This window comes from Aquila chrysaetos, chromosome 3 (assembly GCF_900496995.4).
Source record: "Aquila chrysaetos chrysaetos chromosome 3, bAquChr1.4, whole genome shotgun sequence".
NCBI lineage: Eukaryota > Metazoa > Chordata > Aves > Accipitriformes > Accipitridae > Aquila > Aquila chrysaetos.
The window spans coordinates 24,452,701-24,474,874 of NC_044006.1; the positions used below are offsets into that span (position 1 = coordinate 24,452,701).

General features: G+C 40.6%; 1 protein-coding gene across 4 annotated transcripts in view; it reads right to left on the reverse strand.

Annotated features, from left to right (window-relative positions):
- The window catches only part of TMEM108 (transmembrane protein 108), a 173,303-nt gene that overhangs the window by 94,059 nt on the left and 57,070 nt on the right, over positions 1 to 22,174 (reverse strand). The window lies entirely within an intron of this gene.

Sequence of the window (22,174 nt, forward strand, 5' to 3'; positions counted from 1 at the left end):
ATCTGTCAAACAGAAACCAGGAGACTAAAATAAAGAAGCTGAAAAAATGGTAATGGAAAGAAGAGACAGACAAAAGACATGCCACCTCCATCCCACGAAGCACCTGAACTTTATTATGTTATTTCTGACTGCCTTCTCTCCTCTATGGATCATTCTGAAAAGAAGAAAAAGCTACATCACTGACAGTTTTCAACTATACTATTCCTGGTTATGGAGAAAATGAAAGAGAGAAAGCAGACACACACAGAAGTTCTTCCATGTCCAATCATTGTTGGATCCCCAACCAAGGAAACACAGCCTTGATCCTTTTAGTATCGTACTGTCCCGTGACATTCAATGAATGCTTTAGAAGAGAGCAACAGCAGAGGCTCCTCACTTATAACTCTGAGAGCTGTGACTCTCCCAGGAGTTACACACCCAGCGTAAATTCCACCACCAAGATCTTCACCCACTGCTTCCCACAGGTTAGTTGCTTAGTGGGTATTCAGGTGTGCCTCATAAAAGGAAGCAGGTGGACTCTTCTTGACTACACAGGGCTCAAGCACAACTTTGTGTTTTCAAGTTTGTGTGATCTGTTTCTTAATTCAATGGCCTACTTCTACAATCCAGCTGTTATTTTGCAAAATTTATATCCCAAAAAGCTTCAGGGCATGCTAATAAGAAGATGATTAACTTGCAGCAGTAAGATCCCTCTGAGCAAGAATTCTGTGTTCTTGTTCAACATGTGCCACATTGTCTGCTGTGATTTATTTCCCACTGCTTGGAACATGCAAACCATCATTACCATCTTTCTTCATAACATCCTGAGTGCAGCATTTTTGATATTTATGTTGGAATGGATTCCTCTCTGCAGATCTAAGAAAGAGCAATTGACATCTACTTCCACAATTATCCTCAAAAATGTACTCCCTTTGCTTTCCTAAGGTCTCCAAAAAGTAGGGTCTACCCTCAGGATATCACAGCTGATCAGAACCAGTCTTGCTGGCGTTGTGTAGACCTGTCAAACATGCATAAGGAATAGTCAGGTAGGAGCTGAACTAGAGCTACTACCATGCTTTTCTGCATATACAAGACTTGCATCCTATGTAACATGGACTTGGAAGCAGAGTCTCATACCACCCAGAAAAAAACCAATCCCAAAGCCCCTCTTCTCTCTGCGTTCAGATGCAGAGCATCTACAATCCCCACTGGGCCTGAGCCTGGTTGTGGTTATTCTTGTATTGGTGTTTGAATCCATACCTTCCCATTACCACAGAGATAAACACAAATCAAGAAAAACACACAGAGAAAGCAGCGTCAATATGCAAGGAAAACCTGACAGTAATTGCTCCCTCTTCCCCAGTTTCCCTACTTCATCATTAACTTTTGAAATCCCAATCCCCCGTCTCTGCTAACATAACAGTTCAAACGACTGTGTTCCCACACGCCTCGGCTAGATGATCACTTAAAGGCTACTGTCATTAGCATGGTGAGTGGAGGACATTGTCAGCCTCTGACATCATCTTCCTTTATTCACATGTCGAACGTGGGGCATTTTGATGAAAGGAGGAGGGAGGAAAGGCCTACACTCTTGGGGGTCACTGTCATAGAAATAGATGGGCATGAAGAACCTCATGTCCAAGTGACCATGGCCAGGGGAAGAACTTAGTCTGAAAAGGCCAGGTAACACTGCTGTTGCCTTCGGCCATCTAATGCCTTGGCGTCTGTGGTAATCTTATGAACAGTTACTGAAACAGCCAAAGGCAAGCATTGAAAGGGTAGCGAAAACTGAGAGGAAAAATACCAAGGCGTAAATAAAAGGTCATTTCACGTGAGACTTCCCTGCTTTGATGTGTGCCTGCCCTCTGGCAAGCTTGAGCCCCATGACCTTTTTGGAAAAGCTGTGACAGACAGGGTTACTGTCTTGGCTGATGGTAACTGAGAAGTCCTAGAGATGGAGATCGGAACAACTATAAAGCACTAGGCTACTGAATGTCCTTCACACTCTATCGATAGTGCAAGGGACTTTATTTCTTGATTTTGTTCCTAATTGTCTACCATTAGCAAATACTTTTGGAGGCAGGTCCAGTGGGAGAGAAGCCTGAACATCAATTGTTCTGGTTGCTTCTTGTTCCCATGGGTGCACTGACATGAGTCTGTGTCCGTGTCTGTCTGTCCAGTTGTAGAATAAGAAGATAAGAAGAAGCCTCTCCTTTTCATCATTCATCTCTGTGGAGCTCTGAGAAGCTAACATCATCATAAGGATCAAACTGACTTAGCAGCTGTAGGGATAATTAGAATTTGGTCATTAATACACATTAAGGGTAGAGAGAAGACTCTTGTGCGCATTTTAAAATTTTTACATGGTTGAATTTGGATGCAGTTGCATTTATATAATAGAAGTTCCTTTGCTCCATTTTTCTCCTACACCATTACACTTAAGCTACACTGCTTATTAGTTAGATATTATTTTGTTGCAGTTACACCACACATAAAAATACTTTTCCACTTTTGCCAATTAGTTCCAAATGAATTAACCAGCTGGTTACTGTTATCAAGTTAAGACACATCAAAGCTGAAAGACAGTCCCACAGGTCAGTGTCTATTTTCTGCAACAGCCTAACACTGGATTGTGACACCAGTCATTTTAAGGCACTACAGAATGCCATTAGATACTTTTACTTTACAACAAATCTATTGCCACAGAAGGTCTTTCTTCTGTTGCTTAAAAAGGCCATTTTCTCTAGTCACAGTACCAGGGTGCCATTTTCCAGGTGGAGGAAGTGACTTCTGCCACTTGAATAACATGAAAATATCTACTATCTAACAATAATACGAGACATACAACACACACTTGAGACATTCAAACCTCTTTCAGGAAACCTCACATATGCAAATATGTGCTTTGTAAATTTAGTTCAACTGGAAAACTAATAATAATATGTTAAGGTCTAGCTACATTAATATTTCCATTATAGTTTGTTCTTTTCAGTTACTAATGGCCATTTGAAACTTACCTTTGATGACAAAATTTTATTGCACAGCTTGAAACATGCTATTTTTGCTAACTGTTTGAAGAAAAAGAGTCCAACTTCTCTGAGTTTAGAGGAGGATCATCCTTCACATTGCAACATAAAAAAAAAAGTGAAACAACTGGGTCAAGAAAGTTGTACAGAAATAGTTCCTAGTGAAAAGAACCTTTCACTGTCCTCTTGAGAAGACTTCTTTTAAAAAAAGAAATATGATAGATTTCAGACTAAGTTGTGTAATTTTTCAAATTTTTCTTTATGGGTCTTATGGGAGCCAAATCAAAGAAAATCTTTTAATATTGTATCAAGTTCATGATGAAAATTCCACATGCTGCACTATGCCCAGGAAGCATTCAGCAGTGTAAATTGTCTGCTCTTTGACAGGAAAACTTTGTAACCAGTGGTAGCTCTCCTGCTAAAAGACTTTCTTGGCACACAAAACTATGCTAGTTAAGATGTCTCTATAACTTCTGGGAAAATAAAGAAAATATAGCTTGTTCCTCCTTGTCAATCACAGCAGGGAATGGAAGTTGAAACAAGCTCCATTTCCACATCACTCTTGTGATGGCGTGTTTTCCCCGGAGGATCTCCCACAGCATCTCACCTGCTTCAGGGTGTCCACAACGTGGATGCTGACATTGGATTTACTCACCTAAACTCCCTCTAGATAGCAGGTAGGTTGGCTCCTCTGAAGCCTGATGCCTGTGACCTGTTCAAAATGCCTCTATTGGAAGGAGGAGAGTCATCCCTTTTGTGGGGCTGTTTCTCTCAATTGAGTTTCAGAGAGCTGTAGGTCCCCCATTGATTTCAGCTCTTAACACTGAAAATGAGGATGAGGATGCCAATGTCTGTACAAAGGAATCCCACCCAGTGCTTTCTCCAGCTACAGGGATCTCAAGGTTTATGGTGTTAACTTCTCTGCAGCTGTGTTAAACTGTTCCCTTGTTCCTATTGTGTAGGATACACAATGAAAAAGACCTAATGTAAAGAACAGGCAAACAAATAGCTCTGCCTGCACTGTAATAAACACTGAAGAGTCTGAAAAGGGCGTACCTGTGTGAAGCAGCTGAAATCAGACTTTTCATATTATTCAGCTTGATTAAATGGAAATATTTCAAGTAGAGAAGAAAAAAGGGTGCAAAAGAGAAGGCACTATTTCCCCTCTCTCATAATATGGTACTGTATTCCTAAGGTTGATTGATTGGGTCAATTTTTCAAGAACGGAAAGCATCAAGTGTAAACAAAGAGGAGTATGCATGCTCTGCATGTCTGAAATCTAGGCCAAAATACCAGTTTCATAAAGATGCTTGAGTATTCAAAAACGCAAGCAAGTGCCTTGCTGTCAAACATACCTGTATTGTAGCACTGAAAAACACTGTTACACTGGCCCTAGATGACTTTAAAGAAAATCTGTTGTAGAGATGGAAACATCTCAATATAACATTTTAACTCAAGATCATCTTTCCGTTAATAAACACCACAATTATGCAGCTAAACAAATAACCCTTAATAAACCACCACAAAGGAGGCTCAATATTGTGCATCAGCATTATCTGATTTACAGCGAACTAAGGATGCAAGCTAAGGAAGGAAAGTGCCTGTAATTGTTTTGACAAGGATCTCACAAACTGGGTTTTGGCTTTGAAAACTTTATCTGTAAAGAGGTTCCCTTTTACTAACTTTCCTCGAGAGACTGTAAAGATTAAGAAGATCGAGGGATATACACAAAGAAAAAGGTCAAGATGGACTAATTAAGTTTTGGCCCATTTCTAGGGGAATTTCAACTGACCTGATGGAAGATAAGTACAGAAGAGCCCAGCCCACGACCCATACGCTCTGCTTTGTCTCCCAACTCCCTGGCTAGTCTACATCTATAAAGCACAGAGGACATGAAGCCAATGTAAAGCACAGAGGACATGAAGGACGCCAACACAGTGCTCTTCTGACTCCATCAGATGCTGTGTCCAGTCCACAAAACCAGCCTTTTTGAAAACTGAAGATGGGTGAGGAACAAGAGCTTTGAATCAGGTCACAGCGCCCCACCAGCGTATTTTGGTTGTGGCCCATCCTATTGTATCCTAAGATCACATAATTAAGGAGAACATAAACACCTCAGCTGCCAAAAAAATTAAATAAATAAATTATTGCAATTCTGAAATGCATGCATGTGTTTGTTTATGTACGTATATAGCAGATGATGGCTATGTTTTCTGCTTCTCTTTCCTTATTTGCCTATTCATACTAGCATGCCTCTCCCAGTGACAAAAGGAATAAAAAAGAAAAAAGAAGAAAGGAAAAAAATTAATAAACATATATGGCATTTCCCCTTTTTCTTTTCAGTGAAAAGAAAATCATATTAAATTTCCCATCAAAATATATGTTTAAGAATATTCCTACGTCAGTTTTGGATGGGAAGTTTTGAACCACCTCTAATCATAATGTGTAAGTATAGCATAAAGATCTAATTTCACAATGACAGGTTATAATAGACATATACAAGTAGCTAAGATTGAAAGAAACATTTTATTATAGTTGAAAAAAGCATGGTAGGAAAGCATAACCACATTTTGAATCCTTAACCATTCAGTCTCAACTGTGCATTAATATATTTAATAGTAACCCATACCGCTGTCTTTTTTAACAGAGCATAAATTCCTAAAAAACCCAACATGGTCTATAATGATATTTTAGTGAAAATACCAGTACAGTAAACAAACATGAAAGGTTGGGGTTTTTTAAGACCCCCTGGTGTGCCTTGCCAGGTCCTCTTGCCCCCATGACAGGGTGTTAGTTCTGGGGCAATCCCAACTAAACTGTTTGCTAGTTTCCTTTGCACAGCTATTTTAGAGCATATATTCATCTTGGAATAAAGTCTATCACTTCAAAGACTGAGTCTGTCTGAAGTAGCTTCTTCTATGAAATTATAACAACTCATGCTCTAAGAATAGAGACATCTTTGGCAGATTTGGATGGATGGATGGATTCATAAATGCATGTACACAATCATAAGCCACAGAAAGTAAGATGATGTCTTGACCTATGTCTCCCTGGTTAAACCTCCTTTTAACAGAGGCATTTACTGCCTGTCTTATAATCAGACATTCAATATGGTAAGAAGAGAAGGGAGATAAAGTGAGCTCTGAAATATGACTGCTCTGCTTTGGAGGGCTGATCAACATACACCAGAAAGCAGAAGAGTACACTCGCTTCGACTTGACATTTTATCTGAGAGTTTATGACAGTGTCTAGTTCAGGGGACAGCATTTATTTATCCTCAGCTTTCAGCCCCAGGGTTTGATGTCAAAGGAAGAAGCAGCCTCAGAAAGAATAGGGGACTACCAACCAGTGACCCAGTCATAAATAGCAACCCCTTTTATAGAAGAATATTTTGCACACCATTTTGATACAGCAGGTGGGAATAAAATGAAAATTTTACATGGCATCAAACAGAAACACAACCCCATAAAAAATTAGGTTTGGAGGGAGGTGGCAGGAAATAGGGTCTTGGTAATTTCCAAATTATTCATTCTTGTCCATACAAGGTTATTGTAGTGCAAACACTGCATTTCATTTGAAAATGTATGCCTGATTTAATAGGAAGAGTTTCCAAGAAAATTAAATGTCAGAGCAGTGCAGCTTATTGGTTTTACTCAATATAAATTCACTTTTTATGCAACTCTGAATAATAATGCCCTGCTCCGTGTCAACGTGATGTCAACAACTTCAGGCTTTCGAGAGTGGGATTGAAGGCAAAAGAAGAGATAGGGGCACATCCAGTGCTAACCTGGCACTGTCTGAGATTTAGCTCTACATGACAAGTCTGTAGCTTTAGAGAGGCTTTAGCACACTGATCACTGTGTGTCTTATTTTCTTCCCTTTCACTTTGTGCAGCCAGCAAGAGTGCTATTGGCTAAACAGCTCATCTTCCTCCTTCAAAAGGTTCAAACACTGGCATATACAGAGGTGCAATTAAGCCCAAAGGAAATGCATATGAAAGAATATGGGAAATCTCAAACAGCAGCATCTGAAAACACGTCATGCTGCCAAGTAAGATTATGCTCAGATGCACAATTTATTCTAATAGGTTAGTGAAAACTCTCATTTACTGCCCAGAAACGTGAAGTTCTTCCTCAGGCAAAACCCACTGACCCTGATGGGAGCTTTGTGTCAGTACAGACCCCAGCACCTGGCTCAGGACTGGTAAAGCAGTGCAAGCAAAGGCTACTGTTTCAAGAGGCTGCTCTTTTTTTTTCTTTTTTTTTTCTAACAGAGGTAACAAACAGCATAGGCAGGAAAAGAGTAAGAATCCCGGAGACTGCACGTTTGGTAGGTGGATTTAATAAATAAACATCTGCCTGAAAATTCACCTCAGCTAAAATGCGATGAGGATAGTTTCAGGTGTGTCAGATATTCTTTTCCTACGTTGCAACTAAGATGGGCTAAACTGCGTTTGGAGCTGCCAAGTGCAAACCCAGTGTAATTCCAGTGACCCTGTCATAGCACGATGCGATTGAATATGAAAATGAACTGATGAAGGAAAAAGGGGAAGAATGGACTCGTGTAAAGTACTGAACAGCACAGGAGCAGATCTGGGAGACAGTGGATTATTATAGCAGGTTTTCTGTGGGTACGAACTTCAGCAAGACTCCCCTCTCCTACCAAAAGCTAATGGAGCTTAACTCCTATTTGTGCACCTGAAAACCACCTCTTTATCTTTCTGTCCCTCTGTTTTCCTACTAAAGAAAATCCGTCAGGGAAACAGAGAATGCCTTCTCCATGCCCCGCTTGATTGCACCATGGCTTTGCTTCTCTAGGCTGTAAAAAGTTGGGGGAAATGTGTTGTCTCTTCTGGGTGCAATTCACTTCTGAGCCATGAGTTCAGCCCTGCAAGGACGGAAGACAGGAGATGTCCAGCCATGGGTCTATTGTATGACGTGGTTCCCCCCTCATCCCCGTATCAGCTCACGCAACTGAGCAATGAAGCTGCCCAGGGATGCAATGAAGGATCCTTTTCAAATAAAACTGCTGCTTCTCTCTTCCCTCAGGAGCCCCTGCTCCTGCGTGCTAAAATAGTTCTGCCAGGACAGTTACAGAAGATGGGAATCAGTAAGAAGCAATGAGAGCCCCTTTTGGCGCATCTATCCCTGCAGTGCAAAAGTCTGCACTGGCTACCGTCTGTACACACTGTGACAATCCAGATAATAAACTCATATACTTTGGGGTTTTGTCTACTATCCAGCCTCACTCAATGTAAGAGCCGGAGCTGACCCCACACATTCAGTGAGTGAAGGTCACATCAAGAAGGAACCTGCTGTTTGCTGCATCTCTGCCTTACCACTGATGGCCCTGGACAGTCCAATGAGAATGAGGTAAGGGCTTGGAGAACCACCATGGTCGTGCCTAGGGCAGCCGAAAGCTGCCCTCGGGAACTGGATTCTCTCTCTGCCTCAGTGACTAATGCCAAGGAAGTCACAAAAACCAAACTCTGTGCAGGCGGTCATTAATTGCATCTTCCTTATTTGCTTAGAGGAGAGCACAAAACACCTGCGCTCTGATCTGTGGAAGCGTGGAGCAATTCCAACTGGGATGGACTCGGCAAAAGCCAACTCCAGAACAAAGAAAGGGCAATCAAATGCTATTTCTGGAAAATTGGGGCAAAAACATCTCAAGTTGGGCATCTAAATTAAATGTCCCTGCTTAATGTTATGATTCTTCTGTGCCTCGTTTTCCCTGGGGTATAATGTCATTTCACCTTATCAGTACATTGTGAAGATAAATACATTAATGTTTGTAAAGTACTCAGATGCTGCAATAATGAGAGCCGCAGAAGTGCTCCCCAGGAAATTAATAAGTCTGGTTTCAAAGCTGGATCTGAATGATGTACAGTTACAGGAGGAAGGGGTGACATAATGAAGCACTAAGATAAAATAAAATAAAATACTGATTCATCTGAGCAGTGTTGACTGAAATCTCTCCTTATTTAAGAGAGCTTTGCTATGTACCCTTAACAGGCTTTTAAGTATAACTTACACAGTTTAAAAAAAAAACAGGAAAATGAGAAAAAAAGACCCCAACTCAGAAATTGTATCACACAGCCCTACTGACACCCACACAACCCTCCAGAAAACTGGAGCCTTTAGGTCCTCCGCCCAGACTTGGAACACTTGAGCTAACACTTGACTGTGCCTTACTGCTAGTCTGGCCTCTTCTGCCAGAACTCTGTCCATCTCTCTTCCTCCTCTGTATTGTCTCCATCCCTTCTCAAAAGTCTCACCCATTCCTTCTCAGTTCCCTTCTGCTCCTACTCTGTCTCACCACTTTATTTCCACGTATTCATCTCTTTGTCCCTCTCCTAGTTTCCCTTACATGGGGACCATACCCCAGCCCTGTCCTCACTTTCTTAATCATTTCAATACCTGAGTCAACCACCCAGACCATGGTCACAACCTTCGTATCCCCATATCCTACTGACAAAATCCTAGGAGAGCTGAGCTGCAAAACTTAAAGAAACAAAAGTGGATAAGGATTTTTCAGACCAGAATGCAGTCTAATCTGGCAGATTTCCACTAAAATGCAAAAATCTTTAACCTTGACTCTCACTATAGAAATTCCTCTTAGTTTTTGTCCTGCATCCTCCCGTCTTGCTGACAAATTTCAATTTCCTGATCTGTGATATGGAAGTCCCACAAAATAATAGAAGGTACTGTAACTTCATGAAACATGATTCCCCCTCCTCCTTTTTTTCTTCCTCAGAGACTAAACTTTTTTTACTGAAATTAAAAAAAATACAGCCTGAAATTGGAACACATTTTCTGGGTTGGAAAATTTCTCTTTAAATGGTAGCAAAACGGTTTTACTGTGTGAGGAGGCATCAGGCAACCTTTACCAGACTCAAGGTCAACAGAGTCCTTGTCTGTACTGCTCTGCACTCAGGAAGACTCTGACCCACCAAATCACATTAGAAACTTGAATCTTCTCAAAGAAGCAATCAAAGCATCAAGAAGGGCAAGTCCTGTAGATAAATGTGTCTGATTCTTCATATGCTTCCCTCCAAATTATGCAAGCAAAACTTCTGTCTGTTTTTCCTGGACCATACAGTCAGAGGTATTATGATTTACAGAATTTATCACTGCAGAGTTCTTAAATTTCATTCATGTTGAAAGATATGAATGCAAATCTTTAAGTGAAAAATATTTAAAGAAATTAACTAAAATAACATATAGAATACTTTTGCAACAAATGCATTAATTGTATGCAAACTGAATTAAGTCTTTTATTAGCATGTAATTAGGGAAATATTAATACATTATTTTAATTTGAACAAATCGTAAGTTAGAAGCTTTGAAACAGAAAGCTGCATAATGGCAGCTTTAACATTAAGATGTCATTGTAAAAATGAATGTATATAATGAACTCAGAAAAATAGAAATATAAGTGTCTGATCCTTTCCTTGTTTCCTGTACATCTGCATTGGAGTTCGCCTATTGTTATTCAACTAGCTAATCATCATCTTTTGTGTGGTGTGATTGTGTTTTTACTCAGAGAGGCTAATCTGTGAAGACATCTGTTATTTGGTTGATAATAGGCCATTTCAAGTCTCAAAGCCCTGCAAGGCATTTCTGAAGAAGGAGAAGTAGATACATCTGTTCCCACCAGGTAGGACTACAACTGAGCATGCTGTAACACAGCAGAACAAAGCTCTTTCACTTGCTATTCACCAAAATGCTAAACGAACACGGAACGACGCAAACAAAGAGCAATTCTGGTGTAGTTTGTTAGGGCTGGGAGGGAGTCTGACTTTATATAAATCATTTAATGTTTTCTTGAGAAAACAGAACATCTCACACCACAGAACTGTGGGATTTGTCATAGTGATCACAACCCACCAGATCTATAAACTAGGCACAGTCACAGAAAGCAGTGGTTCACTGAATCTGATGTTCTGTTGTTGGCAGAGGTCAATATTAGACATTTTGAGGGCAATGCAAATGCTTGATTATTCACTTGAAAAGAAAATCTCGTGCTTTGCTCCCTAATAACTTATCCATATTAACCAGTTCTCTCCACTGAAAATATACTACCTCTGCATTATCCATGAATCAACTGGAGCTCTGAATAATCCTTCTCATCATGAATTTGGGAAGAAACAGGACATACCTTTATCTTCAGGCTGCCTACATAACCTAGCACACAGTGGCTGCATCCTGCAAGCTTCTATTCCTTACATCTTCATCACTCTGATGTCTTGCCCATTGTGCTATGAATGCAGATGAGACCCATATATTCAGATTTAACTTACCTAGGGTTTGTGACAATTTTACTGACAACTGACTGCTCCTAAAGCAGGCTGACCACACAAATAGCATTATATATGTCAGTAGGAGGACAATGTGTATATGTGAGCTTACAATATGTACAGGTTCTTTGTATTTAGACTTTGGAATGGCACTAGCCACACACTGCAAATTCAAGGAGTTAATCTAATTTCTTACTCCAGTTTCACCTACTTGTGCATTTAGGAGAATCATTGCCTAAACAGGAGTTAAAGTTTTTTGGCTTGTTTTTTTACTGCCTCAGCCCACAGGCCTAGAATACTGCAGAGATAGCAGGGTTGACGCAGTGTTGCCCCATTCTCTGATTAGTTAATTGTAGAAATGCAAAACGGAAGAGTGATGTATGATGTTGACACTTTCTGCTGGTGTGTATGACAGTGTTGTTCAGTGAGACCAGTTAGACATGCTTCCAACCCCATTTTTTTTGTTGTTGTTGTTGTTGGTGGTTTTTTTGAGGTTTCAGATATTTGTTTACTCTTGGATGAGAAAACGGCCTTTCAACTCTTTTCTCAGAAAAATAAGGCTCCATCCTGTACTTTGGTGGTTAAGCTGGTTATCTACAACCTAGCAAAGTACTCTAACCATCACTCTGCAGAGTAGTCTACCATAAGACTTCCCTGCTAGAGCTATTTTTCCATTTTGTATAAATAATTAAGACATAAAACCAGCAAAGGCTTGAACCTGAGTCTCCCGTGTGTAATGTGAGTGCCCTGTCCACTAAGTGACAGGGTCAGTTTCTCTGGCTGTCTCTGACTGTGAACACTGAACTATTTATTTGAGGCAGAACAGTTATAGCAGGACAAACTGAGACACAGACTGATTCTGTAGCCTGTTGGCTTATAATTTAGGTGAGAAGAATAAACCAACACACATAGCTTTAAAACTCAGGTAGTTATTTCCTCATTCTATTTCTTGACTGAGAGACTTATGTATAACCATCAGTGGCCTGAGATCTCCGGACAATATTAAACCGAGCGATTCTCTGTTAAAACTGTATGCACATTTTGTCAGAGATACTAAGCACAGGCCCAAAGCAGCTGAGCTAACTGAAGGTCTTTTGTGTTGAGAATCGTTTGGCTACAGCAAGAGTCAAGAAAGACTCCAGCTGCTGTAGATGACTGGCAGGTGCCTTCAAAGCCTCCACACGTGATGGGATGATTCCAGTCAATGCCACAGTATGCTCTCACCTTGCGTATATGGCATAAAAGCATCCTGAATGCATGTGCAGTCCCAGTTTCACCACGTGCAGGGTTTCAAACAGCTTAAAGGTTGGGGAATGACAGAAACTGTTCCTCCCAGATACATCTACATATAAAGAAGAATCTGCCCAAGAAGCCAAGAGCTTGCAATCCCAGGCAAGACAGATACACTCTAAACACCTGTGTTACATCTACACAGCCTTTTGCAGATAAGGGCAAACATACTTTGCTGGAGATGCGAGTTGGCTGAAGGCAAAAGCCACACCGCATGGTACTAAGCTCCACAGAATAAATCCAACCTCTTGACAGAGCTTACTGGATCAAGCATAGCTAAGACAGCTGCAGGACTTCCCATTCAAGGTTGCGTTTTTGGGGCAGTCAGGAGCAAAGTGAACTCGGATTGGTCTGCAAAACACCATCAAAGGACAATTAATAGGCAGGAAACCCTTGTCCTGGTAAGAGATATCTCTGTAAAATATGGAGTAATAGCTCTGTATGGAAAACAGATAGATCCTGGAAGAAATGCATTATACATTTATGGCATAAAATGCTCTACAGATGAAGAAAGAAACGTTGGAAATGAACTAATCACAAAAAAGATCAACAGTAACAGTATACAATACACACACAAGTTTTCAAGCAGTGGTGAAAATATGGTTTATAGAGTTTCAACCTCATCAGTGGCTATTCCTCTCTACCAGTGCAGGATCCATGCACATTAATTCTTGCTTTGCAAGACTCCATGGGGCCTGGAGGAATTATCACCCAGCTTAACAGCAAACTTGAGGCAAGGCTCATCTCCCCTTTTTTTAGCCATATAAAAATTAGGAATCACATGTAAGCTATTTGCATAAGCTCCTTTTTAATCAATGCAAAAAAGATAGGGTGTCCTGGGTGATAACTGATGTTGTCTTAACAAAGTTGGGATGAAGTCCTATCTTAAAATGGGATGGCTCACTACCCGCAGGTGGCCATGTCCCCTCACTGATGACATGGAAAGCCTAGGTGCCTTGCTCCAAGTGAACAGGCCTTTTTTAGAGAACAAAGACTTAGTGAAATAGATTTCAGCCTAACTGGTTAGTCCAAAACCAGATCTGGGGACTTGAGCAGGGTCAGAAATCAAAGAAAGGCTTCCAGAGTCTCTGACTAGTGCCTCAGCTTAAAACCCAGGTTTCTTTTCCAAGTGGGTGTTGCAATGGAACATATAGATGAGATTCCTCCCCACAGTACGTCTACAGCAACTGCATGTAAAATATGTTACTCAGTCCATGACACAGTATTGCTAAACAGATGCTAGTACTGAAGTAAGTTCAGAGATAAAGCTGATCAAAGAGCTGGTGAAATTATCTACAAGGAACAATTTTAATAGACAGTGGATAAATACTGTTTAGACACATGGATTATAGAGATGGTAGAAGTAGGAAGAATCAAGACAAATTAAGACAAACAAAATATAGGGAAAATATCATAAAGGATTTCACAGTACCCAGACATATTCTGTTATGGAACAGTCTTCCAAGACAAGTTGAGTGAGTAGAGCCAGCACATTATAAAATAGATAGGCAAAACACTTGGAAATACATTGCCAGACAGAATAATTTCACAGGAATTTGGTGCTTGAATAGCCCATGTCTCTCTCTAGCTTCCATGCTCCTGTTTTATCACAATCAGTTCAGTTCTGCACTTGCTTTTCAGCCCACAAGAAATATTAAAATGAAATCTGGAGACACTGCTTGAAATTGCAAAGAATGATCTATTAGTATTTCTCACCATAAAATTTATTACCTTTCTTTTTCATGCCCTTAAGTGCCACACTGATTTACTACACTGATCTACTTAATTATCTCTAGTGCTTTATTTCAGAAGTGATACTATTCTTAGCTGTTTCTTTATTGGTAGTATTGCATTCAGAGGGACCATCCCATCACCGTTTCAAAGCTATAGCAGCAAGTCCAGATCTGTAGTTTAGAAACAAGGGATACATGTCAAGTATTTGGGGAACAAGCTACTGCTGTAAATTACAGAAAGCAAACTCCAAGATTAGTTTACACCAATAGGCCTGAGGAAAAAAAGCTAGCAAGCAGCCAGCTCCTCTCTGGAAGGCACCAACATTATTCTGAGAGTGAGACAAGACAACATTCAGATACCTGAGAAATTTATTTTTGCTCGGAGTCTTTAACTAAACTATAACACCCTGCAAGGAGGCTTTCACCTACCTCACCCGGCAGCACAGGAACATACTGGTTGGCACAGGTGAGGACATGGTGAAAGCCAGCTGTGAATGCATTCAGATTGGAAATCAGAAGATAGTCACTGAGCAGCAGAGATTTCAGACTGCAGTAGTGGAATAAAAAGCCTTAATTTTTAAAATGGTGCTCAGTGGGTCTGTCAAAGGGCGATTGATACAGCAGTTGAGACAGAAGGGGACTGGATTCCAGGTCTGTGTTTTTCTGTTCATGGAAAAGATGTTTTGTTAAGGCCAAGCTGAATAACAATGACCTGTGATTTTGCTACTTGTGCTCCTACATAATAGTACTTCACAGTATGTGTGAAATGAAAGTAGAAAACTATATGAATTAAATGTGGAACAGAAAGATACCTGAAATTTAAAGAGCAGATTCAAGTACCTAACTTCTATTAATAAAAGCAATTTGTACATTCAATAAGGCAGAGATTCCTGCAATCCAAACCCACCGTTGACAATAGAATGTAGATTCCTGTGATGTTTACTCTTAAAAATCCTACCCAGAACTGAAATAAAAGTCTCAGACCAGGGATAATGGTTGAATAGCCTCCCTAGCACATATAATGTTCATGCTTAAAAGTCAACATTTGCCAAAAGATAACAAAACATTTCTGCAAGACATAATGAGAAAGACCTGTTGTAACTTGGATGCAGGGTATGTGCTGACTACTGAACAAAAGGTGCTAGTTTACTACCAGACATTGTATAAGGAAGGGTAACCAAGGTAATGGGTTATGTATTTATGCAGGACAGAAAACATATTAGGTAGCTAACAACAAAACAGCTCTGAAAGAAAATGTGGTTTTGTCTCCTTTCAGAATTCATGGCTAATACGATGCCATTTCTTAAATTATTCCTCATTTCCACATTCTTTATTTTTTATGCCAATTCCTGCTTCTATCTCTAACAGGAAAGTGTCAGTGTCAAAAATGAGAGACACGGTATAACTGCAAATAAAAGTTAATTACTGTGGAAATTCAACTCTAGAGCTTTAATTAAAGCCTGACAAATGTATCATGCACCCCAGGCACTGGCGTGGAGTACACCCATTAGAGAGATTACTCCTCTTTCTACGGCCTCCCATGCTAACACAAAGGAAATATCAATCATGCCAGAAAATGGCTTTTCCAAATCAAAGATGCTGGGAATTATTCTATTACCTTTCTCGTAGATAATTTCCAGAGTTGCTGAGAGGGATTTTTATGCAAGAAAGCAGCATGTTAGCGTAAATTTTTGCTTAATTGCTAGGTTAATGTTAAATTGCAGCTTTTCTTTTAGGAAAAATGGCAGCTGGTGAGACCCTTCTATAAACCTACATTTCCTCTGTAACTTTATGATATGTAAATAGGTATGCAGGAGACAAACAGCTTCAAAATGACATGTGATGAAAAGAAGCAGAGGACATTGAGACGCTTGAAGCAATCTTCTCGTGGGGAAAACTGCAGTGGACTCCATCTAGAACTCTTCAGCAAGCCCACACATGTTTTTCCTGCCCTTCAAAACCAGGCTGCTGAGAAGAAATGTTTCCACTGGAGTCCCTGTTAAGAGCAGTCTGGGATGAGTCACTTACTCTGACAATGTGGACAGTATCGCTTTCTCTTTTGGGCTCTAACCCTCCAGCCAACTGATGCCAGGGCACTGCTAAGAGACAGAGGGGTTTTCTTTTAGATATACTTTACTGTTCCAACTGCAATTATTTCATCATCTGCTGAGCCCTCAGAAGTAATGAACAATGCTGACAAGCTAACACAGTAAGAGAGCTGGACATTTTTGCTTTTATTTGCTAAATATTTAAGGTTTGGTTTTGCAGGTGATCCGGAAGTAAAAGGAAAATATGCTCAGATCTCAAGAGTTGGTTTGTTACTCCTTCTGAATTAAGTAAAGAACTTTCTCATTCACAGCCCAGGTACTCCCTCCCTCTTTGATCCTGAAGCAATAATCCCATATTTATGAGATTATTTTCGTTGCCATGGAAATTAACGATGTAAAAAATTCAGCATTATCATTTCTGTATAAGCAGGCAAGATGCAGTCCTCTTGAAAGACGAACATTTTCCTGACACGTCTCCCTACCCCCACCATCCTACGCACATGGTAGGTCACAGCACAAGAACCAAAAGACATACGTGCCGTGTACAGCACACCACAGCCTTGCATATAACAAGATTTCCCATACAGGTCAGACTCACACTTCGTTTTAATGTTACGGGACTATTTTTAGGACTGTGGGGAAAGATCCATTCCATCCCAATGCCCCAGCAGACTTTGCTCTATCCCAGCTGAAACCAGGACACACCATCAACTCTGACAAAAACTAGAGACAGTGGTTTGTGGCAGTTTGGGATTACAGGACCCTACCCTACAAGGTAGTAGTCTAAAATCACCCACTCCTCTCCCAAAAAATCCAACTTGAGATGATTAAAAGCGCTTTGAGGTACAGTGTCTTTTTTCTTCGCATATGCACCGAACAGCACCGTAATATGCAATCTCCATACTCATCCTACGGTGAGATACTACTTCCCAACACTGACCGGCAGACATCTCTGTCTTTAGTAAATCTGCAACCCATTTAGGAACAAAAACACCGCCAAAACATCCTGCTCTTATGTCTTGCATACGCTGTGGCTGAAAGTTACACTGCCCCCAGCAAATTTTAAGTTGTTCCTCAATAAAGTCTAAACACCTTATTTTGTCCATAAAATTACTCTTGGCTCTTAGAGTTGTTGTTATCCAGAGAAAGGATGGAAAGCCAGGATTCAGGAAAATGCACTTTCATGCAATCTTTGAATCTTAAAATCATACAGCTAGATCCCAGGCATATCCAATGAGTCTGACTTACACGCTTACATGAGTCAGTGAAAGAATTTGCACAAAGCTCCCAAAAAATGCAAAAGCAAACCCCAAAAGCACTCAGATCAACCCCCTGTTCTGATAAGTTCATTCCTCCACAGTGATCCAGTGCTCGTGCCACAGCTGGGGATAAAACTGAATTCCTTCTCCCACTCCCTTTGCACTAAATCCTTAATACATAGACCCCACAGGCTGAGCATGGTGTGAGTAAAGTAACCATCGCACAACAATACTGCCTACACCTTTTTGTTTATATGTCTGTTTTAATAACGTGATATACCTAAAGCACATGCACAGAAAACATGGGATTTCAAAACCCATACAATATAATGTGCAAGTAACAAAGCAGGTCACTTTACTCTCTTGCAGGTCTGACCTAGAGAGACCAAGAGAGGTAACACTCTGTGTCTCTTTGGTCCTCAGATGCATTTACGAGACAGACAATATTTCAAGCCAACTGTGATGATGATTGCTATGATATGGACATCTGTTTGGTGAGACTGGCACATTTGTTTCCTTACAAATGAAAGGGCCGAGAGAAGAAGCCAGCTTTTAATCATCTTTATGGATTTACTCTGATAGTAATACCCAAGAAAAATAAAAATGACATGATCTATATTCTGGTATATTTTATAATTTTCAGTGGTACAAAAAAATGTTGGTTTAGCTACAGGAAATTTATCACTTGAAGTAGGAAACAGTTTCTTGACCAAAATTTCTACGATTTATACTTTATTGAAAGCAGATGAATTTTGTAGCGCATCTCTGAAGGCAAAATGGGGAGCTAATGTTGAGTAATAATTCATATTAATGTCCCTAGGTATTAATATCACAGTTACCCAGCTTTCTGACCATTCCCCATGAGCACACGCAGGAAAGGATACTGACAATTGCAGTTCTCAGTACCTGTCACCCTTCTATTGTATGCATAGGTTGCACCTGGCTCTTGGAGATGCTTTAAGGCAATTATTGGTTTAGAGATGATGTTTGCAACTGACTGGATACACACACAGATTTACTTTCCTCCCTCACAATTTTCTTCCAACAAGTTCATGTAGAATGGCCATCACAGACCACCTACAGCAGCTACAGCAAGAGGGCTTCAGGCACCAAAGCCTCTCTGTTTCTGGAACTAAGGGGATACTGCAATTCACTAGCAACAACAGCAAACGCAGGTCCTCCCTGTACAACCACCACTGGAATTAACTCTGCCAAGTTTTAAAAGGATGCTGCAGATCTCTCTGCTCATATAGTGGGATGCAGATGCCGTGAAAAACTCTACGCGACTGCTTTATTACCTAGGTTTCCTTCTTTGTTGACCAGGCGCTGATCTCCTCACCACGCAATAGAAGAGACCACATCTCTCCCCCTTTCCTAAGTAAAAGCTGTTTGGCAAAACAGAAGCTCCATGTACCTAGGGTTGCCAAGCCAGAGCCATTCCCGAGTGCTGAATTCACAAGATGTAAAGAATTATTTGAAGTGGCCAAATTGCTTTCCTGAAATGAAAAGACCCCTAACGCTCAGAGAAGACACATTTGTCTGTGTTTACAAATGTTCCCCCAGCCAAGCTGTGACACCTGAACATGAATACACTGCAATTCTGATAAGAGATGGAAAGATTAATGTACTGTAAGTCCAGAGGGAAATCCCTCCAGACATTGTTTTTGAAAAGCTTAGAAATCAGCTTTTTTTTTGTGGTTGCCACTATTCCTTAGCAACAAAGCTAGTCTGCTGAACACGGCTCTGCTGTAACACGTTCCAGAAATAACTAGCAGGGCTGGCATTGTTTGGACTAACAGGGGAAAACTAATCAGGTCATTTGTTATGTGCTAGTGCTCTCCACCTGCTGACCACCTGCGCATCCCTGGGACAACCCAAGAAATACCCACATACGTTCATGTATCTGTATGTGTGCGTGGGTACCTAAATATACATATGTACATTTACAGAGTATTTATAAAGGAAGATTTTTCACAGCTGTTATGTGGGGGATGGAGAGAAAGATGGAGCAGGAGAAAACAAAGGCTTTCTTCTGTCTCTAACAGAAGGTAGTAAGAGTCCTGCTGAAGTCCACAGGGCTTTCCTCTCCCACCCGAGTGCTCCACAATGGCCAAGAAGAACCGATATCCTTGTCCTCCAGACAGCACGAGGACCACCCCCCAAACTGCAACCTCCACTCCCCATGAGTGGAGAGATTGCAGAGAGGAGCTTACATCGTGTTCCCACATTTCTCCATCTTTACAGCAGCATGGATGTAGCAGCTCCAAAAATGGGTACGCTAACACAGAAGCTCCCTTGTCACAGCAGGGACCATTTGGAGACTTTCCTCCTTGCTTTCCTGGGCTTGCCAGTAAGACAGGGTTCCAGACCAGCACATATTGCAGACAGCATTCTAAACTGGTCTGAACTAGGTCTGAACTAACCCATCACGTTTTCCTTATGAAGGACAAATCAGTTAAACAAAGATAGAACTCCTCACAATATAGTATTAAGGGCAGGATTTTTTTTTTTCTGTTACATAAATTGTCAACATTTTTAATATTTTTCTGTTCCACACTGGGGTAAGGAATTTACACTTAAAGCTTTCATGAAAAAAAACCCCAAGCACCTAAACAAAACTTCACCTAGGATCTAGAAAAAAAAATAGCTCAATTTGTTGCTTGGTCTGATTCAACCAAGGACTTGAATCTATAGCTCCAGCTTCTCATGTGACTGTCTAAATCAAGAGGGCATTACATATCCTAGAGAGGGACACTCTTCTTGTGACCAGAAACTATCTTGGACTTGAGAAACAGAGGTTAGATGAAATGGCTAAATTTTAGTAAACCAATGCTTTCCTTTCAACGCAAAAGTATTTTCTGACAACGCTTGTTGCATTTTGAATGTCCAGGTTGCGCTAATTCATATCCAAGAGATCAAATCCCAAAGCTCTGTGCCAACAGCAGTACTGATTGCACAAAACTTCACATGCAGAGACAAAACAACAACATCAGTGGCAACTGCTTTGCCATCAGCTAAATGGATGCAAACTGCAACACTACACTAACAAAGAAGTATGAACAAGAACTGAGTAAATGTGTCTAAAATTCAAGATAACATAGCCAGGGCATCACTGAGTACCACTTCATTGATTCTATCTAATGGCACCATCTGAGGTTTTTCTCTCAGTGCTTTCAATGTGTCTGTGCTGCTGCTAACGTGCTACCATTACACTGAATGGTACCATGATACCTTGAATTCAAGGTGGAAACAGGGCAGAAAAATTAGCAGATTTAGACCTCTTTCTACTTGATTTGTAGGGGTACAGGATCAATTGTTCCCTCTCACCTTCAGCCCAACAGAAGCGAGGGGAAAGCAGAGAGGAGCGCAGATCACACCTGTGAAAAGTTCAATACACCTGCTACCGCTGGCCAGAAGGCTGCCTTTCTGCTCTGACACACACGATGCCTCAAGGTGCAATCTAGCCTACCACGTATAAACCCCTTCGTTTTTAATTGTACACATTCGCCTCTTCATAAAAGAGTTCTGTACTTCAGTACCAATGAACCGATGCAGGGCACAGATTAATGCACCACTGGTGCACATTTTGGATAGGTAAAAATCATTCAGCCTTCCCCAAAGTGCTTCACAGCATGCCTCAGGGGTGTTCAGCGGGCTGTGATGCTCGCCAAGCATCCAAATTGCTATATGTTGTCATATATTCTACATACCTCGCAGCACTTCACTGCCGAGACAACAGCCTCCAGTGTGATGGTGCCTCCAGGGCAGAGGTACGCAGCTAAAACACTGGGCAGCACGCTAGGTGCCCACAGACTCAGGGGCACCCTAAATTGTGGCAGCCGTGAACCAGTTAACAAACGAATCACCTTATAAATTAAAAGCTAGCTGTTAAAAATCTCCTCTTTTGACAACCTTCAGTTACAAAGACTTGCTCTATTCACACCCAAATTAAATGTAAAAATCTGACTTTCAACTGCTAATTAGCCATAGAAGATAGAGTTACATTCCTGTTATGGCATATTATACTTTCTGTTAATTGTTATTTACTCCCACTGTTTTGAAACCGCCATTTGATATCTAGCAATGTTAAATGCATTTTTGCAAGACCTCAAGGAAAAAAAGAAGAAAAAAAAAAGGCAAGGTTCAAGCATTTCTTTGGAAGAAAAAGACACTGTAAAAATAAAATACCAGGTCTTTGTTCGGTCAAAATCAATGTGTGTCTGCTGAAGTCAATGGAGCCACATTGATTTTTATACATGCTGGAAATCCACACCAATATTGCTTATACCCATTAAAGACAAATCAAGCAGACCCAAAAGTGTTTGTAAGTGGTACTAGAAATGATGGAAGGAGATAAAACTGGGGAGAAAAAAAGAGAAGGAAGCTAAAAACCTGTTTTTTATTTAAAAAGAAGGAAAAAAAACGCTATGAATTTAACCTTTTGGTGACCTTTTCCCTAATTGAAGGTTTGCCAGTTAGTACCAAAAGGCAAAAATAGCAATGGTAAAAGAACCATTTATATAATTTCTTGTATCACGTG